We start from the raw sequence: 24,241 nt of genomic DNA, 5'->3' as shown, positions 1-24,241 counted from the left end.
CAACCATGAAAATTTCTGGCTGCTCTGATCCTACCAAGCTAGAGTCACATGGCATGGCCACTAGCAATTGCAGGAGAGGACCAGTTGTTCCAGCCTTCAGCTGTTTGAGTCTTCCAGGCTCAGGCTCCATATTATTCCAGACCCCGTCACCATGTGACTGCAGCTCTGTAAGAAACCCTAGGGGAGAACTGCTTAGCTGAGTCTGGTCAATTTCCATTGAGATAATAATGAATAATTGTATCATTTCAAGCCACCATTTTGAGGTTGCTGTGCAGTTATAGATAACTGAAACACCTCTGTGTGAAAGGATGCTGCGGGAAAACAGTTCTATAGAACTCCTCGGCATATTAGTTGTTGGGTTGTTTTTAGCACCAATCTACTACATCAGTTTCTCTTGGATCTTACTATCAGAAAAAGCCGTATTTTCTCGATCAACAATAAGCTTTTACTTTAATACCTTTTTTTGGGGGTGCTGGGGATTGAACCCAGGACCTTGTGCTTGCAAGGCAAGCACTCTACTGACTGAGCTATCTCCCCAGCCCCTTACTTTAATATTTTTTGCTTTGGTTTCTAGGAAGCTCAAAGCTGAATTTATCCTACTCTTGGAAGTAAATAGGAGCATAGCAAATTTATTTCTGTGTTTAGTCTTCCCTGGGCTTTTTCTTACTATCCTTGAACATTTTTTCTTTTAAAAAGCATCTCACTGTAGTAAACATATTATCAGACCACTTCAGAAAATAAATGCAAGTAGTGCTAGATCCTTGCTGAATCAATGTGAGGTGTAAGATCATACAGTGGAGTAACAATGATTGCCAGGTGAGTCCTGGCATTTTATAATTCTCCAATGGCTTTAATTTATAAGAAGAGATCTGAGAAGTGAAGTAACTACTGAAGTGAACATATATAGCAAAGGGCAAGATCTCAGCCTAGGTAAGCTCTGTCTCACCATTCATTCACTTGTAGGACACCCACTGGTCAGTGCCTGCCTCTCACCTGGCTCCTGTGTTATCTGACCTGGCTCAGATAGTGTGTTAGTCAACTTTCCATCACTATGACAGAGGAGGCAGGGAGGTATTAGGGGGGAAAATTTATCAAATTATGTTTTATGTATATAAAAATATGCCAAAATGAAACCAATAATTCTATATAAATAATATGCACCAATAAAAAATGCCTGAGATAAACAAGCAAGGCAAGATTTATTTTGGTTCATGGATTTGAAAGTTTCAGTCCATGGTTACTTGGCCCATGGCTTTAGACCTTTGATGAGGCAAAGGATCATGGAGGACAGCATGTGGCAGAGCTGCTCACCTCATGGCAGCTGGGAAGCAAAAAGAGGAAGCAAGGAAGGGGCCAGGGGCAAGATATACCCTTCAAGGACATGCCCCCAGTGACCTCCAACTGCGCCCCATGTCCTAAAATTTCCAAAACCCTGAATAGTGCCACCAGTAGGAGACCAGGTCTTCATCACATGAATCTTTGGGGGACATTCCAGATCCAAATTGTTTTAGGTTTCTGTTGCTGTGACCCAAATACCTGACAAGAACAACTTAGATGAGGAATAATTTATTTTGACTCATGGTTTTAGAGGTTCAGTCTATGATAGGCTGACTGAATTGCTCTGAGCTCAAGATAAGGCAGCACATCATGGCAGAAGGGTGTGCCCAAGAAGAGCTCCTCAGCTCATGGCTGCTGGGAAGAAGAGAAAGAGAGAGAGGGAAAGAGTGAGAGGTGTAAAGGGGCAGGGAAGGTGAACCCTCTAGGACATTCTCCAGTGACCACCTCCATAAGCCAGACCCCACACGTCTACAGTTACCACCCAGACATAGGGCGGATAGAAAGTAGGATAACTGATTAGGTCACAGCTATCACAATCCAATGATTTCACTTCCAAACATTTCTGCATTAACACAGAAGCTTTTGGGGGCACTACATATCCAAATCTTAACACAAGCTATTACAGGTAGTGATTCTTTATTAACTTTAAGCCTGGTTTCTTGGGGGGATGGGATGGTAGTAGAAAAATAAGACCCAGCTGAGGAACTGAATCTCAAGATTGTGATGGGTAGGGATAGTACGTATGTTTAAAGGTAAAGTAGCATATATATCATAAAAGAGGTACAAATGAAGCCTTGTGAATATTCTGAGGAGTGAGACATCACTTCTAACTGGGGGATCCCAAAGGTAAGTGTGATACTGAGCTAGGCCTGGAAGAGTGGATAAGCTTTAATTGTGCAAACATGGAGAGAAGATGAAGTGAAGGAAGGAGATTAACAGCAGTGAGTTTAATACTGGAAATTTTAGACACTGTGGCATTTGGTGGGGAAGATATTTTGGGCAGTGGGGATTGTGACATATCTCCAGTTACACCATATGAGTAGTTGCTTTCTCTTCTGTTTATAGGGCTAGCTCTGTCTGGGGACATATGACCTGGAAAAGTGGATGGGAAGGTCTGGGGTGGGGCAGAGAAGGGGGAGGAAGCAGGGAGAGAGAGAAATGCTAATTAGAACTTCCACATAGCTGATTGTGCTCAGAAAACTCAACACATGGGACTATGTTCTAAAGTTACTACTTAAAACCTTTGATTAAGGAATAGCTTTGAGACTTTGGAGAAGAAAATTTTGGAAGAGATTTGTAGAACAACATTGCATGGCCCTACAAATGAGACATTTTAGGACACTTTGAAAGAACATAATACTCTGGTCAGTTTCTTGTTAGACTGCTTTACACTTTTTTTTTTTGGGGGGGGGTTGGGGATTAGAATTTAGGGCCTTGCACATGACAGGCAAGTACTCTACCAACTGAGCTATATCCCCAGCCCTGCCTTACATTTCTTATAGCCTCTTTGTGACCACAGGAGGCTGGTATTGTGCAGAACAGTAAACCCAGTAAAGCTTAAGAGTGTGGCTCTGGCCTGGTGCTGTGACTCATGTAGGTAATCCCAGCTACTCGGGAGACTGAGGCAGGAGGATCACAAGTTCAAGGCCAGCCTCAGCAATGTTGTGAGACCCTGTCTCTAAAGAAAAAAAAAATAAAAAGGGCTGGGGATGTAGCTCAGTAGGAAAGGTCCCCTGGGTTCAATGTTCATTACTGAAAAAAAAGTGTGGGGTGCTATAGGGACAGATCATGTGGTTGTTTCCAGCAATTGATGGATTTGATACAATTAGTAATAGGCAATTCTCCTGAAATTCTGCAGTTGCCTCTTGAAATAGGAAAACCTCAGATCACATGGGTAGGATATTGTTAATGGAGTGAGAACTTTTCCGGGCCATTAAAACAAGTTCCTGTCACTTGCCTCTAAGAGAAAGTTTAAACAAATCTCCTTTCTCAGGAAAACCAGAATCAATATCTGAATCCAACAAAATTCAATGTCATTTGACTTGATTCTTCTGGGCACACAAAACCCACAGAGGGCAGGAGCCTAGGTTGATGACCAAGTGTCCTGACTCAGAATCGAACTTTCCATAGAGCATTTCCAACAGTGTAAATCACCAATAATTATAGTTGTTATATTAACATTGCACAATGCTGTACAGTCTATAAATCATTTTCATATACATGTCTCATTTAATTCTCATAAAAACTCAATGAGGTGAATATTATTCTTCTACTTTTACAGAGGAGAAAACAGAGATGCAGATAACTTAAGCAAATTGTCCCAGATCTCAGGGTGTTTATCAATGGTGGGTTAACATCTCGTCTTAGAAGTCCAAGTCTATTTGTGCCCTTGGTCAAGGTCCAAGGATGAGAGGCAGGATTGGGGACTGTAGGTGGAAGGCTGAATGCAGAGGAATGTGGGGCAAAATCTGGTCATTTACCAGCCTTCTTTCTGCCTGGGAAAATAATCAGGTGAAGGTAGAGACCTTCAGAACTGGAAGTGACCAAGGTTATTACATGTTCAGTGCCTCCATTTTTCAGATGGGAAAACTGAGGTCCAGAGAAGTTAGGTGTCTTGCACAGACACACAGCTGCCTGGGAGTAAGACTGGGATGGTTTTCCAGATTTCTGCTATTACAATGGAATTTCTACGACTACACCTAGGTGTTCTTTTCTCCCCCTTCCTCTCTCCCTTTAACTAGGTAGAAATGTGTTTACAATGAAAGGTGATATTAGCTTCTTAGACAAGTCAGCTAATATTAACATTTGCTACTATTCATCAAGCACCCATGGTGTGCCACGTTCTGTGCTAGATACTCCACACATGTATGTTTTTTAATCTATAAGAACTCTGAAAAGTCTATATTATTATCTTGTTAAGACACTAAGACCAGGCATGAGGAGGGACTGGCTCAGGCAATATTGAGTTCAATCTTTTTCCACTGTGCAGTGGGGCCTCTGCAATAATTTATCACTTGTCCTAGAAAACTGAAATGTCTGAATTTTTTATATAGTCAAGTATCATTTTTTGGAAGTCATTAAAATTCAAATTGTCTGTGTTTATTCCTAGAACTATATCTGATTAAAAAGGGAGATAGGGGAGATGAATCAGTTATCGCCTTTAAACAGAGTCCTTAGAAGTCTTGATTAATACATATTTTTTATTGTGTAGGAAAACCAACATTTTTTTAGAGCTATAACTCAAGTCATATGCTTAAGTAATTTTTTTTAAGACGAGAAATAATTTTTTTTTCTTTCAACCCTGTTCCTCTGAAGTGGTAAGGGCAGAGTTCCAGGGGTACTTTTGTATTAATTAGTTCTTCCCTTCAAATTCAAATACCTTTCAGAGAGCTCAACATATTCATCATTTATATCTCAGTTAGTTACTTTGATATGTGTGCTTTCCTCAGCATCTATGATATGTTTTCCAAAGAAAGAGAGAGAAAGAGAATGGGGTGTGTAGGGAGAGGACGTGGCGGGGCAGGGAGATACACTTTTTTTTCATTTGGCAAACTTTGAGGTGCAGAGAAGAGGTCTGTGTGCTGTGCCTTCCAGGAAGGCTTTGGACCACAAATGGACAGCATGGAATTCTTGGGGCTTGAGAACCATCAGAAAAAATGTGCCAGGGGCTGGGGAGATAACTCAGTTGGTAGAGTGCTTGCCTTGTAAGCACAAGGTCCTGGGTTCAATCCCCAGCACCACAAAAAAAAAAAAAAAAAAAAAAAAAAAAAAAGTGCCAGGAAGTAGGAAATGGTACTGACCAAGAGCTAGGTAAGTGTCACAGCAAAGATTCTCAATTTCTGTTTCTTTCCCCTGACCCTTAGTGGTTGTTCCTGACCCGTGTACAGTGAAATCCTGATGCAAGAGGGGTAGTCAATTATTGGCTTTGAGTTCTCACTTTTGTCAGGCACTGTGTGGAGTTATCATGATATGCCCTTCAGTATGGTTCCAAACACTAGACTTGGGTCATTTGACTACATCTCTTAACATGGATCCTTTGCTTTCTACCTGTACAACCTGGAATGGTCACATTCTGCTCCCACAGAAGTGGTGTAAGAGCCTTCATCCCAAAATAAATAGCAGGTGCTTCAGCTTCAAGACCATCATGATGGTGCCTGGTGATTGGCTGATTTGACTTTTTTCTTGGATTCTGATGCTTTGATTTGAATTGCTCTTTGGTGCTATGGGTTTCCTGGCCCTAACTGTTGCCTTGGTTTTTAATCTACAAACTTAATCTTGAATCCTGATATGTATCTGTTTGCTGATGGCTCACTTGGCTTCTGAACCCTGTTGACAATTCCCATTCTCAGTCCCCACTTGTAATTCTTGTCCTTGTTTTATTTTTCTGCCTGACTTCCCATTCAGAGTCTGGGATGTCTCATCGCTCAGTCATCCAGGTATACAAGAGGACTGTCGCAGGACTTGATGATCTCACATCTTTGCCTAGTATATGGTGTAATTCTCATAATCTTTTTGATTATGGGGTTGATTTTAAACATAACAAGAGTTCAAGAATGCTTAAACATAAGAACTATTTTATAATGAAGGGACAATTTTTATTTCTGGTTGTTAAGTTAGCTATGACTTTATAAATTGTAATGCACTGTTCCAAATTTATATTAAGTTCTATGTTGTCCAGAAGTTGAGTCAGTCCATCTGTCCAAAGAAGACCAGACATATTCTTATGATGCAGGATATTTGATATAATTCTCATGGGTGATAATTTTTGCTCTTCCTCATTCTAAAAGTGAACAAAATTCAGTTTGCTCACAGAGCCTAGATTTTTGTAGTAACTTTATCAGCATGAACTTCTAACTTATCTCCTTAGGATATTATTAGAGGAAGGAGAATTTTCACATCCAAGATAACTAATTCAAATCAAGATCCTCATTTGGGAAAGGCATTCATGTATTAGCCCAGCAAAGTGGTACTTTGTCTTGCAGGTATGTTGAGAGTACACAATTATGGCTAAGTCTTGACAAATGAGCTCAAGATTTATTTCTTGTCATTTTCCAAGAATATATTGCTGCATCTGTGAAGTAAGATAGGTGGATTCTCAAATATCAGTTCTTTCAGACCATTGCTCTTAAGAATTCACATTGGGTTTATTTATAGAATTATAACTGATTATGACAGATAAGTCGATGAGTCAATGTCATCTCTTAGAAGCTCATGACGATTTTAAGGGCACAGTGTCAATCATACGTCTAACCAAAATCAAACAATTTCAGGTGTGACTCTTAACTTAATGGATTTCCACGGAGGTAACTCTTTATATAATTACTTGCAGCTGCCTTTTGAGAGGTAGGGTTTGGTGGAGCTGGAAACACTGACCTGGGGAAGGATTTGGGCCAGTGCTTGGCAATCACATGACTCATCAGCTGTTCCTTCCTGTCATTAGCTTGGCAAGGACTGGATGATCCACAGAGTCCCATTCCCGGTTCATGTTGAAATTCTCTGTTGTGCTTTGAAATCTTAAGTAATGATTTCCTTCCATTGTGCAACTCATGAAATCTGATAAAGCAATGTGTATGGCATGCTGTTCTGGAAAATCTCTTACAGAGGCCACCTATAGGTGTTCTAGAGTTGCTTGAAGAATGTTAGTATTGGATCATGCCAGTGAGGGCAATAAAACACTTCCTTGAGGAGCCGAGACAGAGATAAGCAGGGGCAAATCTAAGAGGGATGCAGCAACAACTCAAAGGATGTATCACGCAGACAGCCAAGGTCATGGAACACCAAGAAAACAGTCCCTGATAAAACAATGCGGTAATTGGAAGTGTTTGTGGTGATGTGAAGGAAGACTCTAGAGGCCTCCAGGGTGAGATAAGGCAAGCAATCAACATGTCAAGGTAATTTGTTAGCAGTTCTGGCTTTAGGTGGAGGTGTATAAACCTGCCTGCTGTGATGTATGAAGGCTGCTAATCTAAGGAAACTTGGCCATAGAAGCACAATGGCAAAGTGGAGCTTACTTGGAACTGACAAGAGAGTCACCTAACTGTAAATGTCACATGTGCCCCATGAAGATAGACCCTGATCACAATTCTCTATGGAGATGCAGGACTGGGCATGAAGTGCACATAGCATGATAGGGCATTTCCCAACTTTCCATAATCTTGCTGAGCACTTTTTTTAAAATTGTAAACAAATGGGATATATGTTGTTTCTCTGTACATGGAGAAAAGGCATACCATTTGTGTAATCATAAATTTACATAGGGTAATGTTGTTTGATTCATTCTGTTATTTTTTTTCCCTTCCCCCCCACCCCTCCCACCCCTCTTTTCCCTCTATACAGTCCTCCCTTCCTCCATTCTTACCACCCTCCTTATCCCTAACCCTAAACCAAACCCTAACCCTAACACTAACCCCTCCCAACCCCCATTATATGTCCTTATCCGCTTATCAGCGAGATCATTTGTCCTTTAGTTTTTTGAGATTGGCTTATCTCACTTAGCATGATATTCTCCAATTTCATCCATTTGCCTGCAAATGCCATAATTTTATCATTCTTCTTGGCTGAGTAATATTCCATTGTATATATACACCGCAGTTTCTTTATCCACTCATCAACTGAAGGACATCTAGGTTGGTTCCACAATCTGGCTATGGTGAATTGAGCAGCAATGAACATTGATGTGGCTATATCTCTGTAGTATGCTGATTTTAAGTCCTTTGGGTATAGGCCAAGGAGTGGGATAGCTGGGTCAAATGGTGGTTCCATTCCAAGCTTTCTGAGGAATCTCCATACTGCTTTCCAGAGTGGCTGCACTAATTTGCAACCCCACCTTGCTGAGCACTTTGTATGAACTAAGGTTCTAAAAAAAAAAAAAAAAAAGCTGCAAAGTGGGTATAAAGGCTTTCTTTCTTTCTGTACTAGGAATTGAACCCAGAGTTGCTCTACCACTGAGATACATCCCCAGCTCTTTCTAATTTTTATTTTGACAGGGTCTTATTAAGTTGCTGAGGTTGGCCTTAAACTCATGATAATCCTGCCTCAACCTCCTAAGTCGCTGGGATTACAAGCATGTCCCCCACACCTGGTAGTATGAAGACTTCAGTAGGTTCATCTCCACAGGCCTATCAGACATGAACTAGCACTAACTCTGCACAACCCTTGCCATCTATTGGGACTGTAATGACTGCTCTCTTATTGATCTCACTGATTGTGCTTTACGATGCCACTGAGCCCTGATCAGCTGAGCATAACCCTAACCATCCCACTGAGCCCACACAGATTGTATGCCCCATACCTCGTTGTCAATCTCACTCCTGACTTTGTATTTTTCTCACTTCCAGCTAAGCTCATGCTGACAGCACCCACCTTCACCATGGCAGCGATTTCACATCTACTCCTCACTGAGTGCAGCTAAGATCACACAGCTGAATTCACTGATCTTATAATGCTGTAACACACCTGCTATTTGTTCACTCAATATCTACTTTTCCATTTTTTCCAGAAATAAGCCCTGGTTTTACTATGATGATGATATGCACAGCTAACAGACTGTATTTCCTAGCCTTCTTTGCAGTTACATTTGATGATGTGATTAAGTTCTGACCAATGAGATTTGAGGAAAGTTGTTGAGTGGGACTTTCAGGAAGGTTCCTGGAAAGGGAACAGAATACTGGGGACTAATATTTGCTCTTGGTCTTTCCATTCTCCTATCCAGTTTCACAAACAGGTATGATAGACAGATCTCATCAGTAATCTTGTGACATTGAGCACAGAAGCCAGCTCATAAGAATGGTCAGGTCATAAGTTAGAGGGGGGCCTGGGTCCTTGATAACTTCATAGAACTGCAATATCACCCTAGGCCTTCTATCTTTTGATTTCTTTTATGTGAGGAAATGAGTCCTTTGTTTTGCTTATGCCACTATATTTGGGTCTCTGTTGTGTTTTTTGGCATCTTTTGTGTCTGTGACCAAAATACCTGATGACAGCAACTTAGAGGAGGGAAAGTTTATTTGGGGCTCATGGCTTCAGAGGTCCATAGATTGCCAAGGCATCTGGGTCCAAATTGAGGCAGAACACCATGGTAGAAGGGTTTGGTGAAGGGAAGATTTACCCTTATGGCAACCAGGAAGCAGAGAAGGGGGATGGGGCCCACAGGGAAGGTGAACCCATCCAAGGATTTCCCCTGGTGACCCACCTTCTCCAGTCATGCCCCACCTGCCTATAGTTACCACCCAGTCAATCTGTTCAAACTAGGATGGACTGATTATGTTACAGCTCTCACAATCTAATCATTGTGAATATTCCCGCATTAACAGAACTTTTGGGGGATACCTCATATCTATACCATAACAGTTACTATGTGTGAATCAGTTCGTATTGACATAGACTTCCCCTTCTATGGAGCTCACAGTGACTGTGCATATGCTTTTCATCCTCCTTGGCCAATGCATACTCTGTATCTTATCATGATAGTGCATAAGTGAAACAACTGACTTATTTTTAAATCCTAAGGTGAGCCTCTGCATTTTCCTTTTGATTTATCCAGTTGTATAAAGCAGAAGGAATCAAACTCTCTGAGGTACACAAATCACATTCTATAAATGTTAATGGAGAGAGGCTGAACTCGTACAACACAAATTGTAGCCTGGAACCAACAGTCAGAGAGTGCACAGAGATGTTGGGACCAGTGGTTTTTTTCTTCTCTGGATCAGCATCACATTATGTTATAGTGATTCTTCTGCATTGTGGAGGTTGGGGTGCAGTCAGTCTCACTGGCAAACTTGTCCATTTTCTATGTAAAGCTTGAGTCTCATCCATACACAGCACTTCCTAAGGGACTATACAGTCAGCTTTCCTTATCTGCAGATTCTCCGTCTGCAGATTCAATCAACAATGGATCAAAAATATTAAAAAAAAATTGCATCTGTGTTGAATATGTGCAGGCTTTTCTTGTCATCATTCCCTAAACAATACAGTGTAACAATTATTTACATGTAATTTACATTGTATTAGGCATTATGAATAATTCAGAGATGATTTAAAGTGTACAGGAGGATAAGCTTAGGTTATATGTAAATAATATGCTATTTTATATAAGGGATTTGAGCTTTCATGGATTTTGGTATTTACAGGGAGTCTTGAAACCAGTCATCAGTGGAAACTGAGGGACAACTGCATTCGAAAATCATTTATACATTAATATCTTTTGCTTGATAGAAACTTTCCCTCTAAAACCCCCAAAGAAGCAAAACTTTGGCTGGGGAGATTGCAACTGAAAGTCAGGGACTGCAGAGTTAGGCTCACATGACTACTGCCCAATACAGGGATATTCTGTGAATGATGCTCCCTCCAGGGGGCAAAGCAGGGGCCCTGACTTATTGCCATCTCCATCTTATCTTCCATTACAGTTGCTGTTCAAATTTTTGGAAGCATGGACATGGTGAAACTCTTGTGCTAATTCTAGCTCTTTCTTATTTTTTTGAGAAAAGTCTCTTCCAGAGACTTTAACATGGTGGAGTGGGGAGGGGGGTTCTATGGGAAGACACTGTTCAGGTGCATGGCTTCCCCACCAAAGACTCTTCAGGCTGCAAAGAGCAAGCTTGAGAAGTGTGTGATTGAACTGTAGATAGGAAACAGTTACCTAGCCATGGGAGTTACCTCTTCTTGTTCAACCATAATTAGAAGGTATGACTTAAAACCTTCAGGCAGAGCTGAGCATGCTGGCACATGCCTGAAACAGCAGCAACTCAGGAAGCTGAGGCAGGAGGATCACAAGTTTAAGGCCAGCCTCAGCAACTTAGTGACACCCTACCTCAAAATAAAATAAATAAAATAAAATAAAAATAAAAAAGAGCTAGAGATGTAGCTCAGTGGTAGAGTGTCCCTGGATTCCCTCCCCAATATAAAACAATGACAACAATAAACCTGTAGGCAGCAGGTCTATTACAAAAATGAAATAGTATTTTAAACAAGGAGTTCTTAGGTGGCTGTTGTCTGTATTTCTAGGCTTCTACCCTTCTTGAATAGATGAGGTGTCCAGGAGAACCATAGGCTGTGTCTAAATGACTCCTTTTATGAGATCTTTGATAATTGGCTATGACTTACCAGTTGGGGGCCACGACCCCCTAGCAAACTCCAGGTCCTCTCTCAGACTTGTTCAGGAGAACTAACAGATGTGAATCATGCTCACCCCTTTATCTTGCTCTTTAGAGATTCCATTTGGATTGAATTTACACATTTAACCACATTTCTAATAAATAAACTATGTTAGTTTTGGGTGATAGATTTTATATCTTCTTTTTTGGTACCAGGGATTGAACCCAGGGGTGCTTAACCACTGAGACACATCCCCAGCCCTTTTAATTGTTTATTTTGAGACAAGGTCTTGCTAAGTTGCTCAGGGCCTTGCCAAGTAGTTGAGGCTGGCTTTGAACTGTCGGTCCTCCTGCCTCTGCCTCCTGAGCTGCTGAGATTACAGGCATGTACCACTGCACCTGGTTCATATCTTCTTAACCTCTGTTGTCCTTCCTTTCTATCCAATCTGCCTATTGCAGTCTTTGGATATTATTTTTATTTTTTTCGTGTTAATATTATTCCTTACAATGAAGAAGCTGCTGTTTCAAGTCTTCATTCTTTCCAAGCTGTTCTGTGTTGTCCCTGTTGGGAGGGACACATCACTTAGCTCCCTGAGCCTCAATTTTCTCATCTGTCAAATGAAGACAAAACCACCCCTGAGGCAATTCAGTTAAGTCACAAGTTGGTGAATAGTAGAGTGTGGGACCACACCCAGAGCTCCTGATTTACCTCTTAAATCTTTTCCTGTGACACCAATAATTCAGCTTGTTATGAAAATCAGATTAGGTAATGTAGTGAGAGGCATTTTGTATTCTGAAAAGTGACACGAAGATCTTTGTGATTATTGCTAGGGATTTACACTCCCTAACAATCCTAGTGGCAGAGTGAGGCCTCTGATCTTAGAGAAAATTACTTTCTTTCACTGTTTCATTTCTCCCACAAATCTCAGGGGAACGGCTCTTAGGCTTTGTAAAGAGTCAACTGATACTTATGAGATTTTTAAGCTATATCTGGGGAAGCTTCTGTAGGCCATTTCCCATGTCTGAGTCTTCTCTGAACTCACTGTAAGCTCGAGTTTGCTCTTCTTTGCCACCAGGGACCACAGTAATATTGTCATCCCCTTTAGGCATTTTTCTCTCTCTCTCTCCTCCCCTGACAGGAGGCATGAGGATTCCATGCTCCTTTTTTTGTATCTATGTGGCTCAGAGCCAAGCTCAGATCGTGTTCATTTCTGATGGATGAAACCACCTTAGTGTGGAAGCTTTTGGAAAGAATATTTTGAGGGTACAATGGCAAAAATGATCTGGGAGCAGGATCAGGATTCCTAATCCCAGGGACTCTGGAGGTTGAGGCAAGAGGATTGCAAGTTCAAGGACAACCTCAGCAACTTAGCGAGACCCTGTCTCAAAATAAAATGTAAACAACACCAACCAATTGAACAAACAAACATCAGCAAAAAGCCAAACCAAACCAACCAACCAACAACAACCAAACAACAGCAAAACCAGGCTGGAGATGTAGCTCAGTGGATATAGCTCACTGAGTTGGATCCCTAGTATCAAAAAGACACAAACGAGAGAGGCATTTTGTTGTCATGCAAGGAATTAACATTGTTCATAGGTGGGGACAGTCTAAGGTCCTGGACTGGTGGTGCTGATGAAGTGTCTCCCATGCCCCATCTGGTCCTGGGGCTGCAGTGTCTGCTGGGGGTTGTTCCTCTCACTGACTTAGGCCCTGGTGCCATTCCTCTGCTGTCCACATGGAGGCGCTGGCTCTTCCATCTCTGTGTATTGGACCTAGGGACACTTCAGAGGATCTGAGTTCTTGGGAAGAGTGAGCTTCTTTTAAGTGAGTTTGATGACCAGAAATAGAATTGTAGGTGTTTTAAGACCGAAGAGTTTCTGAGGAACCTTGTAGTTCAAAGTTCTTACTTTATAGACTAGGACAACTTAGGCTCAGAGAGGGTAAGAGATCTGTTCAGGTTTTTGCACACAATAGGATCTGTGTTAGGATGATAATGAGGGTTTCTTGATTTCTAATTAAGTGTTTTTTACTACCGAATCATAATCAAGAGGAAGACACTTTTGAAGAAGTTTAGGGCATTACCTGATTTATTATCAGGTGATAGTAGCCACTCTAAAAGAAAATGGCTCTGAGATAGTTTTCAAAAACGATCAGGGTCACAAAAATGGACTTATAAATTGCAATGTCCCTGTCTACATTTCCCAGAGCTCCTCATTTCTCTTCCTGTTTATGATCTCACCTTCGAGTGTGTTCCATCTTCATAAAGTAAAGAGCACAAGGAGGTGCCCATAGGAAACTCCATGGCATGTTGACCTTCTATTTTTTTTGTTGGGAAACATGAGTTCTAATGAGAGCCCAGAAAGGAGGGGAATAAAAAGGGCACATTTCCTTCATCTTGATCTCTGCTGACTGATTTCCTTTGCGGACGGGGAATGCGGGCCTGGGCTTATTTCCAAGGCTATGTGTAACCAAGAACTGGAAATGAAAAACTTAGCAAGTGCTCAACAGTTTTCTTTATAAATAATTTTTTAAAAAAATGTAATTGAAATAAATTTAACTAGCATGTAAAATTATAAAACGATTGCATATTTTCACCCAATGGTGTATTGGAGATGAACCACTCTTGGCTCACAAGAGTGGGTGGTTATTCAGGAATTGTTCTCAGCCTGTTAAGTCACGGGTAGCTTAAAATCAGACATGGTAGAATGGAGTATTATTCACACCATGAAAATCGACACATGCTACAAATCAGGGCTTTTTATTGTTTTCCAGAGAACCAGTTTGCTAGCACTATGATATCTTTGGCACACGAGCCATTTCATTACCCAGAGGTAATCACTATTAATTTTCTTATGTAAATATCCAGAAAATTATTATTCATATGCTAAAACATATGAATGTATTATTGTAATTCATTTATAGAGTGAGAATCATATTTTAGAAAGTTTCTTGAGATTTTTTCCATTTTACACGTATGGATCCAACTCTGTTTTAAATTATTATACAGTAGGCTGTACTGTAGTTTATTCAGTCAATGACTTAATGACTTCATGAGTCCTTGTTGGGGTTTCTTCAAAAGTAGATCCTGAGATATGGGCTTAGGTGTAGACAGTTTATGATTAACTCCAAAAATTTTTATTATTTATAAGTCTATTTTTATAATAGACTTTATTTTTATTATTGTTTACTTATATAATAAAAAGAAAATAGTCTCCTTCTATATAGTGAGTCACTTTCAAAACCCAAGTCACTTTGTTATGATAATCTTTTATTTTATGTAAAATTACCTGCAGTAGTTATCAGGAGAGTAAAAATATGGAATGCTTCATGAATTTGTGTGTCATCCTTGTGCAGGGGCCATACTAATCTTCTCTGTATTGTTTCAATTTAATATATGTGCTGCCAAAATGAGCACAATAGACTTTATTTTTTAGAATAATTTTAAATTTACAGAAAAACTGAGAATATAGTTTTCATATAATCCCTCCTGACAATTTCCCCTATAATGAAAATTTTACTATAATATGTTAGATTTGTTACAAATAGTGAACTGATGATGCATTGATACATTATTAACCAAGGTCTATAGTTTATTCAGATCTCCTTAGTTTTAACCTAATATTCTTTTTTGGTTTTAGGGTCACAGTCAAAGTACCATATTATATTTAGTTGTCGAGTCTCCTTAGGTTCCTCTTTGCTATGACAGTTTCTCGCTTTCCTGACTTTTGATGACCTTGATGGTTTTGAAGAGCACTGGTCAGGTATATTATAGAATGCTTTCCTATTAAAATTTGTGTGCTGTTTTTCCTCATGATTAGTCTGGGGGTGTGGGCTTTTGATAGGAAGATCACAGAGGTAAAGTGTCATTTCCATCATCTTCTATTAAGCATACAAATTATCAGCATGATTTGTGATTGCTGATATTGACCTTGATCACTGACCGAGTCAGTGTTCCTCTTTAAAGTTACTCTCCCCCACCTGCTGCCTTTCCATACTTCTTCATTCTTTGCAAGATGCCCCCCTGTGCATCGCACTCTGAAGGAGTGTGAAACTATTTCCCCCCTCCCTACACATTCCCCCTCCTTGAGGGCAGATATGTACATACATAATTGGAGTTCTTCTGTGCAGGATTTTCATCTCTTCTCTCATTTATTTACTCATACATTTATTTATATCAATATGGACTATGGATAGTTATACTTTATATTATAATTCAGTATTATTTTATTTATTTTGTTATTCAGCATTGGTCAGTGGGAGCTCTTTCAGTTAAATCCTGTGGTGCTTTTAAGGAATTGAAATTTATTCCATTTGCCTCAAATAATGGGGAGTACTAAGTTTTGTTGTAGGAGGTAAGATTCTGTGATGGCTAGCTTTTCTTGACTTCTAAAACCATTTTGGTCAACCATCTGCCCCCCACCAATTTAGAAGATTCCTTATTAATAATTGTTCATTGAGGTTTCTAGTTTTGTGCTTTGTTCTAATTTTTTTAACCAAGGCTAAATTTAAGAAAATATAGGACAGACTTTTCTGTTTCCATAACTACTTGAGTAGGCTTCCTGTGTGTGCGTGTGTGTGTGTGTGTGTGTGTGTGTGTGTGTCTCAGCTCCCACTCTACAATGCTGTGTACACAAGGTCTTGTCTGCTGTCCCTGCAGCTAAGACTTGTGCAAGTAAGATAACCACATGCCCTTATTACCTTTCACTGTAGCTTTCCTACTCCTTTTCATCTTGTCTCCTAGGACTTTCCTTTGCTTTTTTGTAGTTCGACTATGCATTTAAAAATATGCTTTATATTTTACCCAGAATTTAAAAACCTTTTATATTTTGGATTTTTTCAGTCTTATATTGCCAGGAATGGAAGTCCTACTCTTTACACCCTCCTTAAAAGAAAAAAAAAAAAAAAAAAAAAAAAACAACTCAATGTTTTATTTTGAGAAATAAAAAAAGTATAAAATGTTATTTCCAATTCACCCTATCCCCCTCCCAGGATTGGAAATCTTTAATTGATTCCATGAATATTTATGTGCCCATACACTGTTTTAGAAACTTGAGATAAATCAATTAAGAAAATAAAAATTCTTCTTTCCCATGGACCTTATAATCTAGTGGTAGATACAGACAATGAATAATAAATATAATATGCAATTATATTATGTGGTATGTGGTAGAAGGGGTTAGATGTTCTGGAAAAATGATGGTAAATTGGAAACAGACATTATTACCTCATGTACATACATGACTGCATGACCAATGTGATCCTGCAATATGTATAATCAGAAAAATGAGAGATTATACTCCATTTATGTATGATCTATCAAAATTTATAAATACATTCTACTCCTATGTACAAAAGATTAGAAAAAAGAAAAAAAATGAAAAAAGAAAAGAAAAAATAAAAGCAAGACAACTAGAGAAAGGTTTAGGAATCAAGAAAAAGATTGACTTTTTTTTTTTTTTGGTCTTTTTAAGTAAGGCAGTAGCGTTAGTTCATTTTCTGCTGTTGTAACAGAGTACACAGACTGGGTAATTTATAAAGAAGTTTATTGGTTCACAGTTCTAAGGCTGGGAAATCTAAGCTCCTAGGGCTGCATATGGTGAAGATCTTTGTTTTTTTAGTACTAGGTATTGAACCCAGGGGTACTCTACCACTGAGCTATAGTCCCATCTCTTTATTTTTTATTTTGAGACAGGGTCTTCTAAGTTACCTAGGCTGGCCTTGAACGCATGATCCTCCTGCCTCAGCATCCTGTGTCTGTGGGATTACAGACATGTACCACCATGCCTGGCCTGGTGAGGACCTTCTTACTGCATCATAACATGGTGGAAGATATCACATGGTGAAAAAGGGCAAAGGAGAGAGAGTGGGTGGGATCAAAAGAACTTGTGGGAGAGAATTACTTTTTATAACAAAACCACTTCCATGATAACTAACCCAGTCCTGCAGTAACAGCATTGATCCAGTCATGAGGGTGGAGCCCTCATGACCTATTCACCTTCTAAATGTCTACCTCCCAATATGATCACAGTAGCAATTAAATTTCAACATAAGTTTTGGAAGGGACATTTAAATCAGAGCAGTGGTTCTTGTGGTCTTATTGAAATGATGTTACATTTGTAATAAGGCCTGAAAGAGAAGAAGGAACTGACCAGGTGTATTTCTGGAGGAAGAACATTCTGGGCAAAGGGAATAACTAGAGCTAAGACCTTAAGATGGGAGTGTCCCAGATGGGTTTGAGGAAAAGCAAGTGGACCTATGTAGTTGGAGAAGAGTAAAGGGAGAAATCTAGAGATGAAGTGCAAAAGGGAGAGGGGGAGGGGCAGATCTTGAAGGGGCTAATTGACCATTGTAAGGACTTTGACTCTTTTTTGAGTGACATGGGAATCATTATTATTCCTGTGGTCCCCTCCACAGGAATAATAAAAAGAACTTTTTGTTTTCTGAAGAATTTGAGAGGAAGTTACCAAGTGATATTCTTGTCATAGTGTGAATGTGTACCCCCAAATTCATGTGTAGGAGCCTAAGACTCCTTGTGATAGTAGTCAGAGGAGGGCTGGTAGGAGGTAACTAAGTCATGAGGGCTCCACTGTCACTCAGAGGATTTGTATCCTTAATTATAAAAGGGATCAAGAGAACTAGTTTCGTCCTTTTTCCCCTTTTGCCTTTCCCTATGTAAGACACAGTGTTCAGGACACTATCTTGGAAACAAAGACTGGGCCTTCACCAGACTTGGAACCCACTGGCACCTTGATCTTGGACTTTCTAGCCTCCAGACCTGTGAGAAAGAAATTTCTATTATTTATAAGTTACCCAGTTCATGGTATTTTGTTATAGTAGCAGGAATGGACTAAGAAATCACAAAAATACTTCGATGTATAATTTCTATGAGCAAGAATATTTTCCTCTATAACTACAACACAGTCATTAAAATCAAGAAATTAGTGCTGATCTATTACTATATCATTTTAACTTCAGACCCTCTCAAAACTTCACTAGTTGTTCCAGTGTGTCCTTTGTGTAGCAAAAGTGCCTTATCTAGAGCACACCTGGCATCTAGTTGTGATGTCTCTTTAGACTCCTTCAGTCTGAGAGAGTTCTTCAAACTTTCTTTTGTGATATTGGCATTTTATAGATTACAGATCAGTTAATTGTAGCCTGTCCCTCTATTAGAGCTCTATGTGAGCTGTTTCCTCACAATTAGAATTAGGTTGTGCATTTTAGCAGTACTGTCACAGAGCTGGTGAGCTTTCTCCTCTTTACATCTAGTCTAGGGATCATAATTTGAATTCATCCCAGTACTGATGATGCTAGCTTTGATTCCTTACCTAATGCCATGTCTGCTAGGTTTCTCCACTATAAAGTTACACTGTTTCCTCTTTGTAATTAACAAGCATTTTGTAGGAAGACACTTTAAGACTGTGTAAATATCCTTTTCCTCATCAGAATTTCACTGACTAGTTTTATTCTTTTTTTTCCACTTCATATGTCTGTAAATAAATATGACTTAGAGCAGTGATGAGCTGGATTCACCATTAGTTCTATTTCCATTCCTTCTTTTAAAAATGTAGTCCCTGAGAAATCTTGTTCATGCAAATAAGTAGATGGGATCAGAACATGTTTTATACAAGCATGTTTGCTTCATTCTTTGAATGTCTTTCCAGTTATGCCTCAAGTCAGAGATTCTCTGTCATAAATATTATATAGAACACTCCATCAACTGATTAGGTTCTCCTTATATCTTGAAAAAACAAAGAAATCCCCCAACTACCTGATATACAAAAAAATACGTTTCCCAATTTTTAATTTCTCTGAAATTAAGATGCATCAAAGAACATTAATTATCTGCATCAAAGTAATATTATCTGTTGCCTTTTAGAGGTACCTATTTAACCAGATAGACTTAGAAAGGCTTAGGAACTTGTAAATATTAATTTTAATTCATCTTTGATAAGATAATATTTTGATAATATACCTTTATATACTTCTTTGGGGGGAATAAAAGATACTAGATCTAGGGTTTATTTAGTCAATTTATGGAAATTTTCCTCCATATAGTCTAATGATGATGGGCTACTAATTATGCCAGTAAACCACAACTGCCCTGGGAAAACCACGACATGTATTTATATTGTCTAATGAGCAAAGCCAATATTCATTTTCAAACCAATCAACCGAATCTATTTCTTCTTTGTAAGAAAAAGTCTGACTCTGGCTTCATATTCAGTCCCAATAAACATGCCATTATGCATCCCCATGACAACCATCTCATTTTTGAATGCAGCAACTAGCTGGGGATCAGATGATCCCATTTCCTTACATATCAATTTAAAAAGATGCAAGTTTAACTCCCTTGATTTTACAATATTTATAATTTAAATAGCAATATCCAATACTCCCTATAACTCAGAACTCTACTTTTTGCAACCAAAGCTTGTTTATCAATAAAATTACATTTCCAGGCTAAAGCAAGTTTTAAAGCATAGATAAAAAAAATCTATTTGTTTATAGTCTTTGTAATAATTGAGACCAGTTACAAAATTTGTGAGGCAAAATTAAAGTGTGGGTCTTCTTGTTTCAAAAATAATGTAACAGCAGGGCCCCATGTATAATTAATTGTACAGATCGCTCATCCATGAAGCACCCATGGGCAAAAATTTTGTTTGTAGAGACCCTGTCCCATTCCTAGTGTAAAGTGAACAGTGTGAATAAAAGTTTCCAAATTTAAAAAATAACATGAACAAGGTACTCAGCATGCATTTTCTTCTCTACCAATGTGGACAGTTTATTAATTGTGAATGGTTAAAAAACATCTGTGGATTTTTCTGTGTTTAAGGTGTACCTTATCTAGTATAATCTGTATCCTAATCTGGTGAACTATTTCTCTGTGCTTCAGTTCCTCATCTGTAAAATGGGAATGATGTTGTATCTACCCCCAAATCAAAAGGATTAGTTGGATGAATATGAACATGCACTTAGTAAGTTCTATGGGACTGTTTGTTGTTTTTTCTACCATTATTTAGTCAATTCATTCATTATACAAACTACAGTACTGTCAGAATAGGGAACGTATCCAATTGCAATGGCAAATTTATATAATTTTTTTATTTACCAAAGACATACCAGATAAAACCTTTTCCTTGTTTATGTAAAATTTTCTACTTTTCAGTAGAAGATTTTTGAAACTGGTAAGTAATGTTGATTCTTATAAGACTCTCCAAGCCAATCTTGATAATTGAGTTTAAATGTTAAGTTTACAGATAATTTTACCAGTGCCCTTAGTTTTCCTTGCAAAGAATGAATTGATTTAATTTTAGAGTTGACGTTCTGTAAATAAATTGCTGCACATTGCACTAGAGATTTTTCTCATACTATTGTTCGACAATGTCTTGTGATGAAGAACACAAAGCAGAATGGCTGTTAATGGAAAGAAAAACATGTTCCATGTAAGACTCATTATGTTTAGTATTGGTGTTGTTTTGCTTTCAATTCTACATAGTCCTTGGAACTTTGGTTGAAAAACTTCCATTATATTTCTATTAGAGCTTGAGTCTTTTATAGAAACTCAAACTGCTACTGTATTGTGTCTAAAGGAATTCTCATGACTGCTTTTTTGACACTCTGATTCCTTCATGGAATCTTAGCTACAGACTGGAAAATTTTAAAACATTTAAATGATATACAATGCCAACTTCTTTTACTAGATAGTGATGGTGAAATTCAAAACTGAAATTAAACTCGTGTGAAAGATATCTGTATTAGTTTACTGGGACTGTCATAACAAAGTACCACAAAGTGGTTTAAAACAACAGATTTTTTTTGTCAGTTCTAGAGGCTAGAAATTTGAAATCAAGGTGTCAGCAGGGTTATCCTCCCCCTGCAACCTAAAGGGGTACCCTTCCTTGCTCCATACTAGCTTTGGATAGCATGCTGGAAATCTTTTACTTCCCTTAGTTTGCAATGACATGGCGTTGGTTGTTGCCTTTACTGCCCAGGTGTTCTCCCACAGGTGTCCCTGTGTCTTCACATGGCTGTCTTCTTATGAGGACACTGGTCATACTGGCTTGGACCCCATTCTACTTCAGTACGGCCTCATCTTAACTAATTACTTCTGCAACAATCTTATTTCCAAAAAAACTCACATTCTGGGGATCCATCCAGCAATCAGGGCCTTGATTTATGATTTTGGAGAAAATAGTTCCACTCATCAAAACAACCAATTAAAAATTTTTATTTCAAAAGGTAAAATCTTACTGTAGATATTTAGAAGTATTAAATTATTCAGATATTGGAAACATTTGTTGGAAAAATCATATTGGCACATGATTTTTCACTATACCTAAGAATTTTGTTGGTGAATTATTAATTTTATATTTTCAAGGAATACATCTTAATACTTGTATTTGTATTTCAAAGACTATTACAAAACCCACTAAGAAATACATTATGGAAAGAATCTTGTAATGCAGATGACTAGAATCAACAAGGTCCAAATTAAAATGATATAGATAAATATGATTATTGATTTTTATACCTGATAAAATTATAAAAATCAGATAACATAAATTTTGCTTTCTCTTATTAATTTGTAGTAATCCAATGTAATGTGAAGCTAAAATCTTATGAAGCAAGAAGTACCATAAAAGGCATGGTATTTCTTCTGGAAATGTCTGTGAACACATGTACCTAACACTGAGGTGTGACTTTTGGGGATCAGTAAATCAGAATAATATATTAATATCAGTAGTCATTCTAAGAACTTCACTAGACATGGTGATTATATTTTATGCATTTTAAAAGAAAGGTGTATGCTCTCGAAGGCACATCAAAAATGTGAAAGATGATCAGGCATGGTGGCAATCCCAGTGACTCAGGAGGCTGAGGCAGGAGAATTTCAAGTTCAAGGCTAGCCTGGGCAACTTAGGGAAGACCCTGTCTTAAAATTAAAAAATAAAATGGGCTCAGGTAAAGTGCCACTGAGTTCAATCACAGGTACCACCAGTAAAAAACAAAACAAAACAAACAAAAAACGTTATGGAAATGGGGGCAGGTGGGTGAAGGACAGTGAGTGTCTGTTCAGTACCAGGGTTCCAGGACAGTGACATTGAATCCAAAAATTTAGAAATCTATTCATTTGGAAATCTTCTGTGTACTCAAATATCAGGTGAGTGTTTCTGCTTGGCTAAACATATATCACATGTGGAACCTTAGTAGCAAGTTGCCTGGGAATTATGGTTTTCAGCTTACTAGGTACAATAGATGAGGAACACAAACTTGAAGGGAATGTGGATCTTGATTGAACCAAGGACCTCCATAGAAATGATCAACAAAGTTACCCTGTACGTCATGCTGAACAGATTCAGCACTTCTCTGAGTGTGCCTGTGTGTATATCTGATATTTAATATTGTGGTTTATAAATCTCTTGGAATAGGTATGTAGCCTAAGCCCTTCTCCCTGTGAAGATAGGAAGATGACTCTTGTGTCTTCTACCCAGAGAACATAAAATGCCCCTCTGTTGGTGAATTCAGGACTAAATCACCAAACTAGTGGAAAAAAAAAAAAAAAAAAAAAGCCTGCCAAGAACACATGAAAGAATAATCCAAGTAACTCTTTATCTAAGAGCTTTATCTAGTTCATGCAACTTGTCATGTTAGTTATTGTTATTTATTTATGTTGACTTCATTAAAGTCTATTATTATTTGGAATACTGGGGATTGAAACCAGGGGTACTTTACCACTGAGCTACATCTCCAGCCCTTTCTAATTTTTTTTTTTTTAATTTTGAGGCAGGGTCTTGCTAAGTTGCTGAAGCTGGCCTTGAACTCACTATCCTCCTGCTTCAGCCTCCTGAGTTGTCGGGATTACAAACATATGCCAACACACACAACTTCATTAGAGTTTATTGTAGAAAACGTAAACAAAACCTAAAATGAAAAAGTCTATGAAGGAGGGACAGCAAACAAGTGGAGTGGAACTGATTAGACATATTGATTCTGTAGTTAATTGAGTGAGGAACCCAAGAGACTATGTAGATCTTTGAAGAATTCTGGCCGAATCCAGAATCTGCAAGAGAAATATAAGGGCTGTTGGGGACTTTGGTCCTTAATTATAGAAGAGCAGTAGGAAGGATGGTTGTTAAAGCAAGTGTACTTTTAGGATTACTTATTAATGGGTTTTTTTTTTCTGAGCATTCTGCAGCATTGCATTTCTGGCAGTTCTGTGTTTTTTTTTTTTTTTTTTTTTTTTTTTTTCGCTAGGGATTAAACCCAAGGGCACTTTACCACATAATTACATCCCTAGTTCTTTTTATTTTGAGACAGGATCTCACTAAGTTGCTGAGGCTGCCTTGAATTTGAGATCCTCTTGCCTCAGCCTCCCAAGTTGCTGGGATTACGGGAGTGTGCCTCTGTACCCTGCTCCTAGCAGGTTATATTTTGTGTCTCATCAGCCCTTTTATTGTGATAACAGAGCCCCTACTTAATATCCGAAGATGGTTTCTGGCAGCTATGTTTCTATTATGTGCCCTTAAATCCCTGACTATGATTTCTTAAGTATATTGACCTAATCAACCTCTTGACCAAATCTGGACTACATAGATTATTCCATTATTTATATATGTACTTTTTTGTTTTGTTTTGTATTGGGGATTTAACCCATGGGCACTTTACCACTGAGCCACATCCCCAGCCCATTTTATTTTTTATTTTGAGACAGGGTCTTGCTAAGCTGCTGAGGGTCATGCTGTTTCTGAGGCTGGCATCGAACTTGAGATCCTCTTGTCTCAGCTTCCCCAGCCACTGAGATTACAGG

At 38.6% G+C, this 24,241-nt stretch overlaps 1 long non-coding RNA gene across 1 annotated transcript; it reads left to right on the top strand.

The window, feature by feature from the left end:
• The first annotated feature begins 14,203 nt into the window (after positions 1 to 14,203).
• LOC306639216 lies at positions 14,204 to 17,990 on the top strand. Its single transcript, XR_013757578.1, has 3 exons — positions 14,204 to 14,264; positions 15,072 to 15,194; positions 17,126 to 17,990. It is a non-coding gene; the product is annotated as an uncharacterized lncRNA (long non-coding RNA).
• Positions 17,991 to 24,241: the final 6,251 nt, after the last annotated feature.

This window comes from Sciurus vulgaris, assembly GCF_902686455.1.
Source record: "Sciurus vulgaris genome assembly, chromosome: 1".
Lineage (NCBI taxonomy): Eukaryota > Metazoa > Chordata > Mammalia > Rodentia > Sciuridae > Sciurus > Sciurus vulgaris.
The sequence above is the reverse complement of the archived record's forward strand: the minus strand, read 5'-3'. Positions and strand labels throughout refer to the sequence as shown.